General features: G+C 36.4%; 1 protein-coding gene across 2 annotated transcripts in view; it reads right to left on the reverse strand.

Annotated features, from left to right (window-relative positions):
• The window catches only part of TMEFF2 (transmembrane protein with EGF like and two follistatin like domains 2), a 1234706-nt gene that overhangs the window by 1180359 nt on the left and 35812 nt on the right, over window positions 1-18535 (reverse strand). The gene's annotated exons all lie outside the window — the stretch shown is intronic.

The raw sequence follows: 18535 nt of genomic DNA on the forward strand, positions 1-18535 counted from the left end.
TCTTCTTGCTGGTCTGACTACTGGAGTGATCTCTGGGTCTAACTTCATGGAATACACAGCTGGAAGCTTGCCCAATTTGTCATCAAAAACATCAGCATACTCTGAGAAAATGGCTTTGGAGAAAATGGAACTCGGAACTGCACTCACATTATGAACTTCTTTGGCAAAAGAAAGCAGATTCATTCTTAAACTATTTTTGAAATCAATAAAGATTGCACTGGCCTTTGGACTATGTAGAATAACAAGCTGTAACAGTTCTTGGCCAAATAGGTAACACTGAACCTTTGATCTGAATTTCTTCACCTCCATAAGCAACAAGTTTCGCACCACTGGTTACTTTGAGTTGTTCATTAGTTCTCACTTTTGCAAATGTGTCTGCTGATATAACATTACACATTGCCCTAGTGTCTACTTTGAGCTCTGTGGATTTTCCATTAATCTTGACTGTACAAAACACTTCACTTCTTGTCAATAAGTTTATTGCATCAACTCTTTCACCAAGCACTGATACACCATCCACACAGAAAGCTGACTGTTTCAGCTCTATTTGATCAACTTGCTTTTTTGTGCAACCTTTCTTTACAGCTGCATAAGGCTTACTTGATCAACAAAACTTTTGGAAATAGTGCAATTTCTCAAACTTGTGACATTGCAGACTAAATGTTAAGCAATTCTCTCTTTTAGACTCATGATTCACACCACAATTATGACAGATAACAATACAGCTAGATTTGGGTTTTGCTGATTCATGTTTGTGTTGCACTGAGCTGGCACTGGAGCTTGCACTTTTCCTGGAGCTTTCTAGAAAACCTTGTGGCTTCTTTGGAAATCCTGTAGCTGCATGTGCTTATGCCTCTTCTTGTTTGGTACATGTTGCATACTGTCTACATTTGATCTGAAGCCAATTGAACCCATACTTCTGTTATGCTCACGCATACTTGTATGTTTTTCTTTCACCTCATGGATTTGACAAATCTCTATGGCTTTACTCAACATTAAATCACTGTTACAAAGTAAAATCATTCTCACAGCAGCACTATTACTACCACATACAAGCTTGCCCTTTATCAGCTCATCTTTTAGATCATCAAGCTGACATGTCTTAGCTCCATTTCTCAAGTCAGTTATATAAGCTGCAAATGTTTCCCCTGGTTTCTGATCTCTTGTGTAAAACAAATGCCTCTCTAATGTAACATTTGTCTGGGAGATTGCACATTTTTCTAAACACTTGGGCTCTTCCCTTGATTCATCTTGTACAACAATATGGCAGTCTGCACCTTCTCCTTCATACACTGCTGGTGCATACACAAATGAACGCTCTCTTTTTATGGCCTCTGACCCTGCTAGGTTTAGCAAAATGAATGCCCTGGTGCACGCATCTCTATCTGCATAAGTCACTTGCATGAAAATACATACTCTTGCTCAAATGTCCTCCAGTTCTCAGCAATATTCTGATCAAACACAAATGGTAGGGGGTTTCAAAATCCATCTGCCATATTAACACATACCAGTGAAGGGGTTTTGCGAATAAGCATGAATATACACATATAAACATATGCAGAAGTTTCTAGCATAAACAAAATTTGTCCAATGCCTTCATGCTCTGAGCTTATATTTTCACTCGACTTAACAGAATCATAAGAATGAATGAACTCGTAGTACTTTCGAATAACTGGGCTTTGCGAAATAAACCTCAGGTTTTTTGATACTTTACTGAACTTTGTGAAATAACTTGTCAAGCTTTTCAATGTTTTACTGAACTTTGCAAAATAACTTCTCAGGCTTTTCGATGCTTTCAGAATTTTATCAGTAAAGGCAGAAATGCTAAAGTAATTTATCATCCTTTGTTAAAGTCATCACTTTAAGAAACATTCAAGAACTTTATGATGCAACTGAATAACTCATGAACACTCCAATACTCTTGTAATGTCATCTTTTGCAAAAAAAACATCTTTTATCAGTGTAAGAAACATGTCAAGCAACTGCACAATGTGAACAAATTGAACATCTGTTGCCCAAAACTCAATAACTTTCAAAGTAATTGCACTTTGCAAATAACTGCATACAGCACACTGAAATGTCTGCAAAATGGTGGTACCTTGCTAGGCAACTCTTTACAGTACAAGAAGCACTCTGTAATTGTGGTACTTTGTGAATAGACACATCCAACACAAAAACTTTTCCGAAATAGCAATACTTTCACTGGATTGCACAAAATAATTGTACTTTGCACACAATGAACTTTTCAGAATACAAGCACAGTAATAAGTACACACTATAAACCCTTTTTACACACTCTGAGATACTTTGAATAACTTTAGTTATGACCTTGCTTAGTTATGCCCAAGCACATGCAGTCACCTTGCTTTATTTTTGCTTACCGTGCCCTTTCTTTTCTTATTGTAATCGTTTGCTCATTTAATCCCTTTTCATGCCCAATGTACTTTTCTTATGCTCGTTTTACTCTAAACATGCCCAACTTTGCCTCAAACATACTTGTTTTGCTTTAAACATGCTTGTTTGGTTTTACAGTTAATCGTTTCATCAAATACTTTTATCTTAAACATTTTCTTTAGTTAATAAACTTTTTGTTCTTTCCGCTTGCCTGATAATGTGGTCTGTGCCCTTGTTATGCCTCTTTACAGTCTTTCACATTGAGTAAGCAATTTGCTTTATTTCTCACTACCTTTGATTCTTTCTGGTTACATTCGTGCTCTTTTCTCTCAGTTTTACCTTCGCTGTCGTCTTTACATCCCATGGCTCAGAATATTCTTCTCTCTTCCATTCCGGTTCTGACACCAGGTCACTTTCGTGTTAGGACATGAATAAACAAATTTTTGTGGGTTCTGTTCAAGCAGCTTTATTATATACAAACACATTACTACTGTTGACTATAGACTGCAACTTATGCAACTTATATACAATTAATGACTGATCATGCATGCTCACTCCTTAGCTGCTCCTTCAAAATGGCACTAAGGTTGTGCACGTACAGCTCTTGCATGCTTCTTAAAGATACGAGCACACACTTTACACTCTTATCTACAATGAATAATTACCACATAATCTAAGAAAAGGAATATAGTAATCCAAAAGCATGTAGGTGCACTGAACAACCACAAATAACAAAAAATAGTGCACCAGGATTGTGACACCAAATGTCAAGATAAAACTTGGAGATGGACTGGATAAGAATAAAATTTAATGAGATACAACCAGGGAACTAAAATATAAAAATATAGGGCCTAATTCCAAAAGACGAGCTCTCAGTATAAGTGACCACTTAAACTGAGAACAGGCTGAATGCAGTTATTTTGGAATCTGGTCCACTTGTACTGAGAGCAGGTTTTTTGGCATCTGGCCCATATTCTAAGAAAACATATGAACAAAAATTCTGAAGACAGATATAACTGACTAGCATACATAGTCTAGCATTACCTTCTGTATAAATATGCTCTGGTTCTTATTTGAATTGCTTATTTTCCTCAACCCTACAAAGTATTTCCTTATGTTTGTACAAGCTACCACTAAAAATATTTCCTTGTGTTTGTACAATGTGTTCCTAAAGTAATCTGCCTTTTTCAACTTTTCTACCTTGTTATATTTGATACTGTAACAGTTCTATGTCATTTTGAATGAAAATATGTTTTCATATCTCCCATAAGCTGTAGACCCTTTACCTTTTAAAGTGTGTCCTTGTATTTTCATACATCTATTTTCATGAAGGTCATACATCCTTGATCTATTCTAATTTTCCTGAAGTACTGAAAACTAACGAAAATGTACTTTCCTCCTCTATGTTATGGGTACAGACAGTAACACGTCTTGTGCAGACACTCTTTATTGCTTTCAAGTGAACTTCCTCTGTCCTTTTCACATCCTTTCAAAGAAGAGCTCTGCAGAACTGTGTTGAGCACGTCAGGTAGACTTTTCACTGTAAAGAGGTTTAACAAATAGTTTCTGTATTCATGCTGCCACTTTTGAACAGCTCACTGACTCTTCAGACTTTTTTGCTGCTTTTACGTATTACTTACTCATCTTTATAACATCCATTACAATGATAATACCATTATTTCCCATTCTACTGGGGATGTTAATATCATGTCCCCCAAAACTGTGCACTTTTTCTGTGTTTCTGTTCACAAGAAGCATAACTTTTTCATGTTTGTTTCATTGTATTTTAGCAGGTATATTATAGAATATTCCATTGCCAGTGTCTTTTTACTTACCATGTCATCAATAGCTTTTAAGCTACTTACAAAGACAATCAGAATAGTCATAACCACACACAGTAATTTGTGTGTGTGTGTGTGTGTGTGTGTGTGTGTGTGTGTGTGTGTGTGTGTGTGTGTGTGTGTGTGTGTGTGTGGTCTAAACTAAGTTTGAGCTTTGTTATGTAAAACCTCAAACCTCCTATAAAGGAGTCCTTTGGTATACATGTGCAAATGGCTCATAAGGACATACCAGGCATGGCTTCTAAATGAGCATTACTTTTTACCTTTTAAGGTTATATGTGTAAGTGTGTGTGTGTGTATATATATATATATATATATATATATATATATATATATAGTACTATACATACACATACACACACACACACACACACACACACACACACACACACACACACATATAGATATATATCTAGATATAGATATAGATACAGATACGCATGGGTCTACTTCTACTTAGTGAAATCCCACTTTGTTTAACTTCATAATGATGAGATGAAGTTTCCAAAGATGTAGTTTCACAAACACTTGGATCACAGTAAAATAACTCTAGGAAACTAACCACTTGTCCAGCAACATTTCAAAAACAAACCAAAGCAAATCAAACCCACTCAGTTGGGGGGCTTCGCCCCATACCCCCATGTACCCCCTAACTAAATATACCAATTTCGAGATCGCACTATAGTGGAGAAAATGGCAAAGTTCACCATGATAGCCAAGTAGTTTGTTTCCAGGAGTTATTTTACGGTGATCCGGTTGATCTTGAAACTACATCTTCGGCAAATTTGTCTCGTTGTTATGAATTTCAACTAAGTGGGATCTCGGTAAGCAGAAGTAGATCCATATATATATCTGTATCTATAAAGATAAAAAGACATACATGCTCACATGCTTGAGCATGCACACACACATTCATTCACACATACAGTAATGAACGCATGCAGATGAATGCAAACAGATAAACTCAGACACATACTTAAATGCAAGCAAATACACACACATGCACACATGCAGACACACACACACACACACACACACACACACACACACACACACACACACACATGTGTGCACACACATGCATATACACGTGCACACATGCGCACACACACACACACACACACACACACACACACACACACACACACACACACACACACACACACACACACACACACACATACACACACTCACTAAAGTCCTTTTACCACACACAAACTTTATTTCCAGTGTAGTTGATTTGACCATGATTCTGCATACTGAACTTTGTTGTGTACTTTTTTTTTTTTCTATCAACTTGTGGAAAGCTGAATGACAGTTTTTTTGAATTTAGCAGTGGGCATATTACAGTTATCAACAGTAGATACATTTGGGAGATGTACAGGAAATTATTTATTTTCAATTTTCATTTCCAGATTCTTGCAGAAATTATGTGGACCTGTTTTTTTTTTTTTTTTTTTTTTTACTTAAATTGCACATTTGTGAAATTTCTTGGTTGGCAAGAAAATTAATGTCTGTTTCCTTAAACTTTTCTTCTGCAATATGATCCAAATAGGTCACATGCTGTAAATGTAATTTATGGCTCATACCTGGATACAGAGTATTGTCACAGCACAGCAGCAGCATTGTTTCCAGAGAAGTACATGCATGCCACCACTAGCCAATGACTTGTCATACTTCGCACAACAGACTGACTGTCTTGTTAGTAAGTAATTATTGTGCAATATCTGCAAGAGCAGAAAGGTGGTGGCAAAAGATCCATTAAATGCAATATTGTGTTTACTGATAGTGTTTTTCATAGAAAAGTTTATACTACAGCTCAAAAGTTTTTTTTAAACATTTTTAAGGTGTGTGTGTGTGTGTGTGTGTGTGTGTGTGTGTGTGTGTGTGTGTGTGTGTGTGTGTGTGTGTGTGTGTGTGTGTCTGTATACATGCATGCACATGCATGTGTGCAGATATTTTAATTTCTAGTCCATATCATTCACCTCATGTTTATTACAGCTTGTTTAAAAGAAATGAGTTTCACTTACGAATATATCATTTGCTTATCTAATAATATTTCAGAGTAGGAAAAGTTGGTTTGTTTATTTATTTATTTACATGTGTGTGTGTGTGTGCCTTTGTGTGTGTGTGTGTGTGTGTGTGTGTGTGTGTGTGTGTGTGTGTGTGTGTGTGTGCATTTTACTACTTGACTGCATACAGACATACAAAATATTCCTGCATGTTAACCTTTGGAACTTTTGGTTAAACTGAACAGATTCATGTTCTTGGTGGTAAATACAAATGCGACATCTTGATTAATTCTTAGACATGAATAAGGCTATTTATACTGGACCCAAGGTCACTAAACTATTTTATAATACTTACATGTATAATTGTACCCACAAAAATGTTGGGCCAAGGTATTGCTATATTTAACACAGAATGCCCCTGCTGCTTTTGAAACTGAAACAAGCTTTTAAGCATGTGTCAAAGGAACTCACAAACTATCAAAGTTCCAATTGGAATGAAAAATAATATTAGTAGTATAGACAGAATGGAAAAGTAGTAGTCTGAAACATATGGAAGCATCAGGTGCTAGTCATTTATAGATAGTTCCAATTGAAACCACTGTCCAAGGTATGCTTTGTGATCATATCCTACAGCTCACTGTGATATGGAGTTCTAAGTTTTAATTGTTGCATAGTGAGAGCTATCGATTTCGAGATCATATTATTTTTTTGTACAATATGCATTCATCAGATCAGCCAAAGTCCTTGTTAGGTGACACCATTCGTCTGCCATATCAGCAATTAAAAATCTGGACTTGTCATCCTTGGTGAAATGATACTGACTGCTGTCCTTCAACTGGAACCTTCCTGAATGACATATGTAACACATATTTTATCAGCCATCTTATTAATCTTTCAGCCAGGAATAATAAATCCTCATGAAAGATAAGTTCAATAAGGAACGATAAATCCTCAGAGGGATGTGAGAATCATTGACTGTGTCCGCTGTACTCCCTAAGAGAACATTACTGCAGGCAGGATACTCTCTGATTCTATGAATAATCATCACTCTATATTTGTTACTTGGAGATCCTATTACCAGACCATGACAGCACCAATTCTTAAAATTATGCAGCTATAGTCTCCTTGACTATAGCTGCATAATTTCAAGAACTGGTGCTGTTAAAGTCTCTTACAGAAGCTCCAAGTAACAAATATAAAAGGGCGGCACAGTGATGCAGCAGCTAGCATTGTTGCCTCACAGCAAGAGGTTCTCCGGTTCGATTCTCAGCTGGGGTGCCTTTTGTGCAGAGTCTGCATGTCCTCCCTGTGCTTATGTAGGTTTTCCTTCAGGTGCTCTGGTTTCCTCCCACATTCTGAAGACATGCTGCAGATGGATTAGACATTCTACTTTGGCCCAAGGTGTGAGTGTGGGCATGTGTGTGCCTTCTGAGGAAGGCTGGGCACAGGGCTGGCAACTCAACACCATAAACCTCTACTGCTACTCATTCTGCTGACCAATGTTCCACTCTGGCAACCCCTAATTTGAGCAGCTGTAAGGAGAAGAAGAAGATGCAGCTATTGCCACTGTGATGATATGAGGTAGTGCCATCTGTGCAGGGAGAGTAGGGCAGTGTATGTGTACCATATGCTGGCATAGCTAGCTGGAGTTTTGTAAAGAATTGTATGTCATATGACTATCACAATGATTTGTAAAGATGCTTGTGTTAAAAATATATTTGCAAAGTTGCTTGTGTTAAGAATGCATCAAAAGTCAGTCCTACTGCACAGAAAAGAGATATACATGTATGTCAGACATTATTATTATAACTGATTATATGTATATGTTTTAACAGAGAATTCTGGAAGGGAAGAGGTTAATTTCAGTCCAGCTACTTTTGAAAAATAGGTTGGAAATTAAATGGGTTGGTTTACGCCATAAAGATTTTATCTAACAAGCCAGATTGCAGCTAGAGACAAAAATGTTTGGGAAAACCAGGAATAGGAATCTTACTGTATTGCCGTTAGGGGTGATTAATTGCTACCCTAGAAGGGTGGAAGTTTTTGAAATTGTTTTATAGTTTTCAGATGCTGCAACTGATCTTAGCAAAGCTCTGGGTATGTATTGTACCAGAGTCAGGTGGTAATCAGACATGATGTCATTCCTAACCAGCACTGAAATGATTTTTTAGATATTAGTGATAGATATGATGGAACTCTTGCAGCAGCACTTTGTCTTCTGGACCTGATAGGAAAGATCTGTCACAGACATCTCACACAATCTCACACCTCATTTGCATTGCTCTAGTAAGCAACTTAACACTCATTATCTTGCCTTGCTGTAGTAAGTAAGTTAATTAGGGAACAGTAATTCTTTAGTCAGTCAGGAAAATATAAGGAGATTAGTTAAGTATTGTATTTCTGCATCTGTGTGAATCTATCCAACTGTGTTATTTTTATATCAACTGTGATTAGAACTCTGGTGTTTATTGTAACTAGATATTTAGTATTCTCATGTTTACTATTTTATTATTTATTATTAAATATTTCTATACCTTTCATTGTGGCTGGTGTTTTAGAGAATGCTTTTAACATCTTAAGGGTATTTGTGCTTATTTTATTCACACTATGGTCGCTCCTGAAAGTCGTGCTACATTGGTCAAACTCTACCGTTTGTATTGGTATCAATTTTACTCAGTATAATTGGGTACCCTTATAAGAGCCTTAGAGTAGCTGACTGATGGCAGCATAATTACCTTATAGCCTGGGCACAGGGGTACAGCTGGTAAATCTGTGCCAGTCTTTCCCAGGTGTGTGTGTGTGTGTGTGTGTGTGTGTGTGTGTGTGTGTGTGTGTGTGTGTGTGTGTGTGTGTGTGTGTGTGTGTGTGTGTGTGTGTGTGTGTGTGTGTGTGTGTGTAAAAATCAAATATCCAATTATGTATGTCAGCTACTTGGAACAGAGACACAGTGCTCCAAAGTGGTCAGTGTGGAGTCTTGTTTGGGGCTTGGAGATAGAGAAAGAGAGAGAGAGACAGTGAATCCAGCCCCAGGTCTGCAGTGTACTCCCTGTGTTCTCTTACGGAAATTGTGCTTGGTGCAGAGAGCTGCATCTGAAAATACTATGTGTATCCATGTGTGTCCCTAGTGGCCATCCCTCACAGGTGTCAGTGGTAAGGACTGAGGCTCTTTAATAACTGGGCAGGAGTAGGGACCGTCACAGTCACCTTGACATTGGCAGAGTTTGTTCTACTTGTGTATGTTATTCATTCATCTATTACAAATATTTTAGTAGCCATTGATTCTGCTTTTGGCTTCTTCAACAAGTTCATCTGTGCCACCATCAGTGAGTTTTCTTGCTCAAAGGGCTTCTAAATCAAATTATGCTTCAACTAAAACCAGCAATGATTCAGAATGACAAAAATTAGGAACATTACTCCATGAATTGACTTCACTTATTTTTGCCTTAGACAGGAGCAGGCTTATTTTAAAATAATTAAGTGTTCAACTCTAGAAATTGAAAGACAATTTTGATCCCCTAATTAATCACAGTACAGGATAAATAAGATAACATATCCAAGATGTAAATCCATTCCTTCTCCCTCTTTTGCATCCCTAATCAAACTATGGCTATTAGCTTCACAACTTCATTTCATGATGCTATGCCATGTATACATTCCTGGAATTTTGAGCTTAGACTAGAGACTGTCCATAATGCAGGGCTTCCATCTTAGAGAAGTTGGTAAGGCATGCAGCATGAATTGTATGTCTAAAGTTGAGGTTTCTATTATTGCTACTTCTGAAAAAAAGTCCCACTTCACTTGCTGTACATGTTATTCTACAAGATCAGGGGACCATCAGGAGATCAATGCTCTACATACCTGGAAGGAGACTATTCTGATCCCTACTCATAATGGAGGGTGGTGTGATACAAACAATTCAGGCTTATAACCTTCCTTCATAACCTATTAAAACATTTGGAATCAGGTGCGCATAAATCAGTCCTTAATGTTTTACATGGAAGCTGTCTTGTCAGCTACCAACATGGGCTCAGGAAAAGTCACAGAGTAAATACGGGTCTATCTGCAGTAAATGAATTTCTCATAAAAAGTCAGAATTACAGCCAATTTAATGTTGCATTATTTTTAGCTATGAAAAGAAAAAGTACTTGTCTCAGTCAGTGCATGTTCATTGACCACCTGGGCAGCAGAGGTTGTTACTCACAGCATTTACTATTGTGGAGGAGCTGCCTTGTACTGTGGAACATGCAAAATTAAACTGAACTGCTCCTCATGCAAGCCTTATGGTGTGGAGAGATGCATGTCCCAAGCTCCTTCCTGGATCCCTTAGTGTTCACCATATTTGTTGATGAAATGCTCCATCTCTGTGGCAGTCCTTACCTTATTCAGTATACACATGATCCCCATCTCTATGGCAATCCTTACCTCATTCAGTATGCTTATGATATCACTCTTCTACACAAAGGTAAGTCATTCTCAGACTTCTTGTTTAATTGGATGAATGATTCTGGTTCATCCACCTGTACTTCCAGGATTACTGTAGCATGTTTCTATGGAAACAAGCTTACTAAGCTGTCTGATTTGGTTGAGCTGTCTGAGTTTACCTTTGTATTATATCTACAAGGGAGGACCAGCTAACATTGTTTAGTTCTGTCATGTATATGTGTGCCCCTCCATGCAATTTCCTAGAGTCTACAGACTGAGTCTAAGTATCTGTCAGAAAATGTGACCATTTCCAATTGTGTGTCGTATTAAGCCTTTCTTAAATACAACGTTCTACCAAGGACTAACTGCTGTACTGTACTACCCAGATTTTTCTATAGTGCTGCTTTTAATCTGCATCTTAACCCGTCACATAAGAAAGCTTAAAATGAATTATAATCATGTGGATATACAGACAGCAATATTTCTTTGTTTTATGGGGCATGTGATGGTATGATCTGACTACCACATAGACAATCATCATCTCTCACGGCTGATCTGGACTCATTAAATGTCAAATAGTATAAATATTGAGGAGTAAAACTTTCTTTTGCAATGTACCTACAGACTGACAGCCACTCCTTTGCATGCCATGTAATCTAGGTATGGTACCACCGACTCCTTAAGACAACATCTCCATACAATCCTCTGCCTCATCGAGAGCTCCGCCATGGCTCTACCATGAATAGTGTATCAAGAAACATGGTCTTCATTTTATTTCCTGTAAACAGAGGCAAGCAGGCACTGTCTTGTCATTACTCTCCCCCTATCAACTCCAGCATGTGCTGAAACTGCTAATCAGAAAGTCACCTATCCTACTGAACTAACATATTAGTATAGTTCTGATGTCATAGCACTTATGTAAGTTTGACTCCAAGTGACAAAATAGACTTACACTATAGAATACATACGGAACAGGTATCAGCAAGACAGAACAAAAGTAAAAGCTGCTTTTTTTAAAGCTGATTTAATGGAACTTTTTACTTATGTAACTAATGCTAAGAGGATACTAAGGGGCATGATGCTCAGAATGCTTTGGAACTGAGTGACTTTGCATCCTAGATTGCAAACCCTGATACATTAGCATAGAGGCTGTAAGAGCACTGTGCTTTCCTGGTGTGTTAAGCAAACTCAGTTATGAAGTGGCCTGGCAGCTGGCATAGACATCTAAGGCTCTAAGTAGTTAATGAGCTGCTACATGTGCCCAATGTGCAGGATTTGACATGTGCCACTTTCATTTGATCACTGTGTAACTCTGAACAAGTCAGTTAACTTGATTGTGTTCTGGGGTCACTCCTGGAAAGAGATATTTGTGTCCAGTGGGCTTATCTAGTCAATAAATAGGCAAAATAAAACAAACAAACAAAAAAAAACTAAAACAAGGCTATTTCTTGCTCACAGAACCATGGTACATCTCACGATCCTTCAAGGAAGATTCCGGCATGAATGACATTTCAAAAATATTGTCTGTTATTGACATTGTGATGTTTTGGATGGAGGTCAGTGTGGGTCATAAATGTCACAGAGTTACAAATAGCTAATTTGTGAGTATTAGACTTGTAATAGACAAACAGCAGTGCAAAGATCTCCATTTGCTGCATGCTGACATTAATCACAAAATACGTGTCTTGTAGCTGCTGTGATTTTATTTATTTTTTTCTTGAAAGAGGGTGAAGTTTTACTGTACTGGATAACAGAGAAGCACATTTTTCTTAACTATATTAAGGCCTATAGTCACACATTTATTATTCTATTTGTTGTTGGTCCATTTCTCATAGAATAGTAATTTAGTAACTATTAAATATGTACAGTTTTTGGTATTCTTGTCAAAATGGCATTGCACCATATAAGAATATTTGTGCCAGACTCACATCTGCATTATATCTTATTTACATTATGTTAATATTTCTCAGATCATGTGGAAGCCCACATTTTTTTTTTGCAGCTCCCTGTCAGATTCTTGTTGTTCAAAAATATCTCTCCATCCATCCACAACTCATTTTTCCATTTTTACACATGAGGTTAGTGTGTCCCTTCAGCAGTGACAGTCAGCTAGAACCAAAGTTCACACTGCCAGTTGGCTAGCCCTTCCATGGCTGTTCTTTCATACCACACATGTTCACATGCAGTCACACCTATGGCCAATTTAGCGTATCTAATCTACCTACATCTTTGGAATGTGGGAGGAAACTCATTCAAACACAGGGAGGACATACAGACTCCACACAGAAGGCAACAGAGCCAAGAATTGAACTAGAGAATCTCTTGCTGTGAGGTAACAACAGTATCTGCTGCTGTGATGGTGTAAACTTATATTAAGGTACTGCATTAGTGGAGACTATAGTGGCTTAGCTCTGTTAACCCCAAACTCTAAATGACTAAAATTCTACAGCTTGCAATACTTACATTAATGGAAGAAGATACATACAGCTAAGAGTAAATAAATGTATTTAAATAAATATAATCCATTGAATTACATGAACGCAACCTCTAAATATTTGTCGCCAAAGATGACTCACATTTCTCAAAAACTTCAATTTCTTAGTTTTTATTGCTATATCATTCACATTTAAATGTTTCACATATTGTTACTTCATATAATTTCTGTAAAACCAGTAATAAAGTGCTAAATAATAGTAACAGACATCTATTGTGCTAAACTCCATAGTTATTCAACTACAGTACAGAAATACATTGTTTTGAGACCTCAGTTTGAAACCCACCAGACTACTCACTCATGTTGTACATACCTTCAACATATTTGACAGCACTACAGGCCATGCTCATATGGTTTTAATCATAATATATGTCTCCAGTGTGATGAGTACATAGCAGAGATATCATGCAGCACTGAAACAAGCAATATCTGGAATACTGTATGCAGTATATCACTATTCACATCATCCCGACTTACTATGCCTTAAATCAAGTTAACAAAAGGTCTCTTTACAGATGTTCTGAATTAAATGCTGGGTTCAGACATCTTTAAATCAATAATTGAGCTCTGACTGGTGTATAAAATACTTAACATAGGTACAGCAAAGAATTTTTCTGTGTTGAAAATCACCTGATGGTGAGTTTGCAAAAGTAATATATAGCACCATAAACAACCATAATATCAAATACCATAACTTTTTGTAACAAATATTTACAAATGCAAAGTGTGAATGGAAAAACAAGTGGCACAAACCTAGACAGACTGCTCTAGACAGAAAATGTCAAAATATGTAGGCACAGCTCTGTAACAGCATTTCACCATGAAACCAGACAGAAAACTATTTGCCTCTGTGGCATGCTTTGTTTATAAGAAAAGATTTAGTCAAACTTTTTAAGATAGTGGCCTATTCTTCACTGTTCCAGGGAAATAAATACGTCTGTTTTGACCTGGCAATGTAAAAGGGCAATGCTCCAGATTAACAGTGATGCATAAGTGAAAGGAAAAAAAAATCATTCACACAAGAGAAATTGTATGCCAACTTGGTCCTGTTAGGCTGGGAAGTACAATGGGTGTTTAACAGTAAATTTCGGGCTGATATACTCGTGTATCAAAAATTTTTGGATGATATTTTTGTTCTATGAAAGGGGAAGGAAGAAGATATTACCCTATTTATGGAATATTTTAATCAAACTACATCATTTTTGAAGTTTACCCATGAGGTGAATAGATCAGAAATTAGCTTTTTGGATGTGAAGATTTCAAAGACCAACTAGGGTTTTAAATCCAATGTATATTGCAAACCGACCTTCTGTAATGCTTACCTACATTATTTGAGTCACCACCCTAGAAATCAGAAAAAAGCATAGTTAAAGGCCAGGCAATTCGAGTGGCTAGAAAGACCTCAGATAGAGAAGACGTAACAAATGGGCTTGAATTCTTGAAGAACATATTTTTTGAGAGGGGATATCACCCCCATATAGTAGAATCCATTATTGAGGAGGTCCTTGGTGAATGGGGGAAGAAATATAAGCCCCTATTGGGTAGTGCAAGTGCTGTGATTTGACCTAAGATGGATGAAGTTGGGAATGGAACTGATAAGTCTGGGGATGTACTAGAACAAGACACCCTTTTGAATTCCAAAATTAGAAATTACAATCAGGCATATGTTATTCAACATAGTCCCTTGTCTAATCAGATTAAATAGATTTTATACAAAAACTGGGGTATATTCAAGGTGAATAATGAGGTTTACAAGAAAGTCAGTGAGAAACCAATTTTTTCTATGAAGGTTGGTAACAGCATCAAGTTAAATTAGGATGGATGGGGCCCATGATGGAGGAAATACTAAACCCTGTGGATGTTGTTCACAATGTGGATACATCCTCCGGGTACCTTCGGTAACCTTAAATAATAGAATTGGAAGTGTTATACATTTGAGGAAAGGGAATTGTCATACTAACAAGATAGTTTATATTGCATTGTGTAATACCTGTGATGGGTTCTACATCAGGAAAACTGAGAGAGCCCTGAAATGCAGGATATATCAGCATTTGTACGAAATTAAACGCCAAATGGAAACAAACACCCTCTATGGACTTAGCCAGGATTGCAGTGGACACACTGGTTTTAAGTTTGCCATTGTTGATTCAGTGAGTTTTGATGTGAGGAGGGGAGATTGGAAAAATCATTTATGTAAAAGGAAATTAATGTGGCAGCTCAGGTTGGCTGCAAATATTCACCCTAGTTTAAATGATTATATATCCATATTTCCAGTTTTAAAGGAAAGGGCCAATCAAATTAGATAGTGTTTATCGCCCCATTTCAAGACATGTCTTAGTTCATCGACACTGGTATATTAACTGTTCTTGAACTGAACATTTTTACAACAATATATTATTTTATGTAGATAAACCTTTTTACTAGATTGATGAAATTATGTATATATACATATATATATATATATATATATATATATATATATATATATAAAACATATAAATAATTTTAAAAATGTATGAGAATTTTACTCATGAATTATATATATTATGCATACTTATTTTACGTTTAGAATTAACATTTGTTGCACTTGGCACTTTAAATGTTTAAAGGCTGACTAATTAGTTAATTGATTGGTTGCAGTTATTGGTGGGAGAGTATTTAAATGTGGAGCATATTCTTGGTCAGTTGTTCTGATTAAGTCATTTTATTGTGATGAAAGCGCTTAACACAAATTATTTTGGATGATTTTATTTATTTATTTTATTAAAAAGTAGTATCCACAGTTCCGTTGGTGCTTTTTTCTTTGGTTTACAGTACAGAAAGACATTGTTTTAAGACCTGAGTTTGAAACCCTCCAAGACTACTCACTCATGTTGTACATACCTTCAACATACTTGACAGCACTACAGGCCATGCTCATATGGTTTTAATCATAATATATGTCTCCAGTGTGATGAGCACGTAGCAGACATATCATGCAGCACTGAAACAAGTAATATCTGGAATACTGTATGCAATATATCACTGTTCACATCATCCCGACTTACTATGCCTTAAATCAAGTTAACAAAGGGTCTCTTTACAGATGCTCTGAATTAAATGCTGGGTTCAGACGTCTTTAAATCAATTAAAATAACTGAGCTCTGACTGGTGTATAAAATACTTAACATAGGTACAGCAAAGAATTTTTCTGTGTTGGAAATCACCTGATGGTGAGTTTGCAAAAGTATTATATAGCACCATAAACAACCATAATATCAAATACCATAACTTTTTGTAACAAATATTTACAAATGCAAAGTGTGAATGGAAAAAGCAAGTAGCACTAACCTAGGCAGACTGCTCTAGACAGAAAATGTCAAAATATGTAGACACAGCTCTGTAACAGCATTTCCCCATGACACCAGGCAGAAAACTATCTGCCTCTGTGGCATGCTTTGTTTATAACAATAAATTTAGTCAAGCTTTTTAAGGTAGTGGCCTATTCTTCACTGTTCCAGGGAAATAAAAACTTCTGTTTTTACCTGACAATGCAAAAGGGCAATGCTCCTGATTAACAGTGATGCATAAGTGAAAGGAAAAAAAAATCATTCACACAAGAGAAAAAAAAAAAAAAACATGACAAATACAATCAGTGCCTTTAAAAGTGTATCTATAAGGAGGAGCTACACTGCAGAATTGTGGAAATGTGCTTAACTACTGCAATAAGATACAAGGCTGAAGGCCAGGTAACATTATGTTCATCAAATGAGCACTAGTATTCCATAAAGTACAGTCAGAAGAATCTTATTATAGAAATCAACAACATTCTATGAATCCTGGGGGATAACTGCTAGCCCTTGTGGAATGTAGCACTCCATTGTTTTACAGCATGATCCAAGATTTCATGATGACTTCTATGCACTTGCAATTCATTTTTATAAACATTTTTACACACATATATATATATATATATATATATATATATATATATACACACACACACACAAACACACACGCACACACACACACACATATATATATATATATATATATATATATATATATATATATATACACACATACATATATACAGAAGGAAGCAGTCAAAGGTATAGGTGAGGGTGCTTCCATTTTGTTTATTTTATAAATGGCCTTTTGCAACATACAGCCAAAATACCTTTGCCTTATCAGTCTGTAAACTTTAGTCCTTGCATACCCATAAACGTATACCAGAGACATGAAATACAAGGGTATCTTTGAGAATTATAACCATTACACCATAGTCATTAAAACATTCACTAGGCAGTATTTTAAATATTTTTTGGTTTAAATTTCTTTGCCTGTTATAACACATCAGATGACAATTATGATTTGCAATATATTGCCCCAGTGGTGCTTTAACAAAACACACTAGCTGTGTTAAACAAACTACCAAAAAAAAAAACGCATGTGGCACTAACCACTTTACATAGCAATGCTCAGATGTTAACCTGATACACTTTCAGACAATGACAGGTGGTCATATTCATTTCAAAGCAACAACATGCTTCCCTGTTTTTTCTGTAAATCTATTCAGTTTATTTGTTCTCACCTCAAAACCACCCAAAATCAAAGGAATTTTTAATATTCTCATTCAAGAATTTCACACCAAGGAGCTCCCTAACAGTAATGCAGGTACAAGAGAAAAGCATTTTGTACAACATGATGTTCAACAGCAGTTCATAAGGAAATTCTAATGCAACATTTTCACAACAAATAACATCAGCTGCAATATCATCTACCTGTTCCCTCAGCCAACAGCATTAACTTGCACATTAATGCCCCATAAAGTAAATCCTAGACACCTTAGTCAATTGTATGTATATTTTAAACATTTAAACATACAGTTCATTTTGCTCATATTTGACTATGAATTATATGAGGTCTTTCAAATTGCAGACGTACTTGCTAGGTTTCCTTAAACCATTTTGCCATCATCATTAAAACAGTACACATTTTATAGAAAACTCTGACAATCTTCTGTTTTCCTTAATACATTCCCACTCTGGATCTGTGTATGACTACACAAACATAGACACACTTATGAATAATGAGATCCCCTTATGACCAACCTATGTATAGTTCACTGTTTACCTTTCTACATAAACAATTTCTATAGCTCTATACATTTTTAATATTCTTTAAAGTGTTATCAATTTATCTGAAATCTACTGCTAACTCTCGCTTATAAAAATGCACATACTGCAATGCTGGCAATGCACATACAACTTTTGTAGTCAAAGGTGATTCCTTAACAGAAGAACTGCTGGTAAGCCCCTGTAGAGAAAAGCCATCTCCAAGAATACAAGAATATATCAGGAACAGTAGAGGGTGACAGAGTTCTTAGTATA

This window comes from Protopterus annectens, chromosome 6.part0, assembly GCF_019279795.1.
Source record: "Protopterus annectens isolate FY-2018-M chromosome 6.part0, PAN1.0, whole genome shotgun sequence".
NCBI classification, from domain to species: Eukaryota; Metazoa; Chordata; order Ceratodontiformes; family Protopteridae; genus Protopterus; species Protopterus annectens.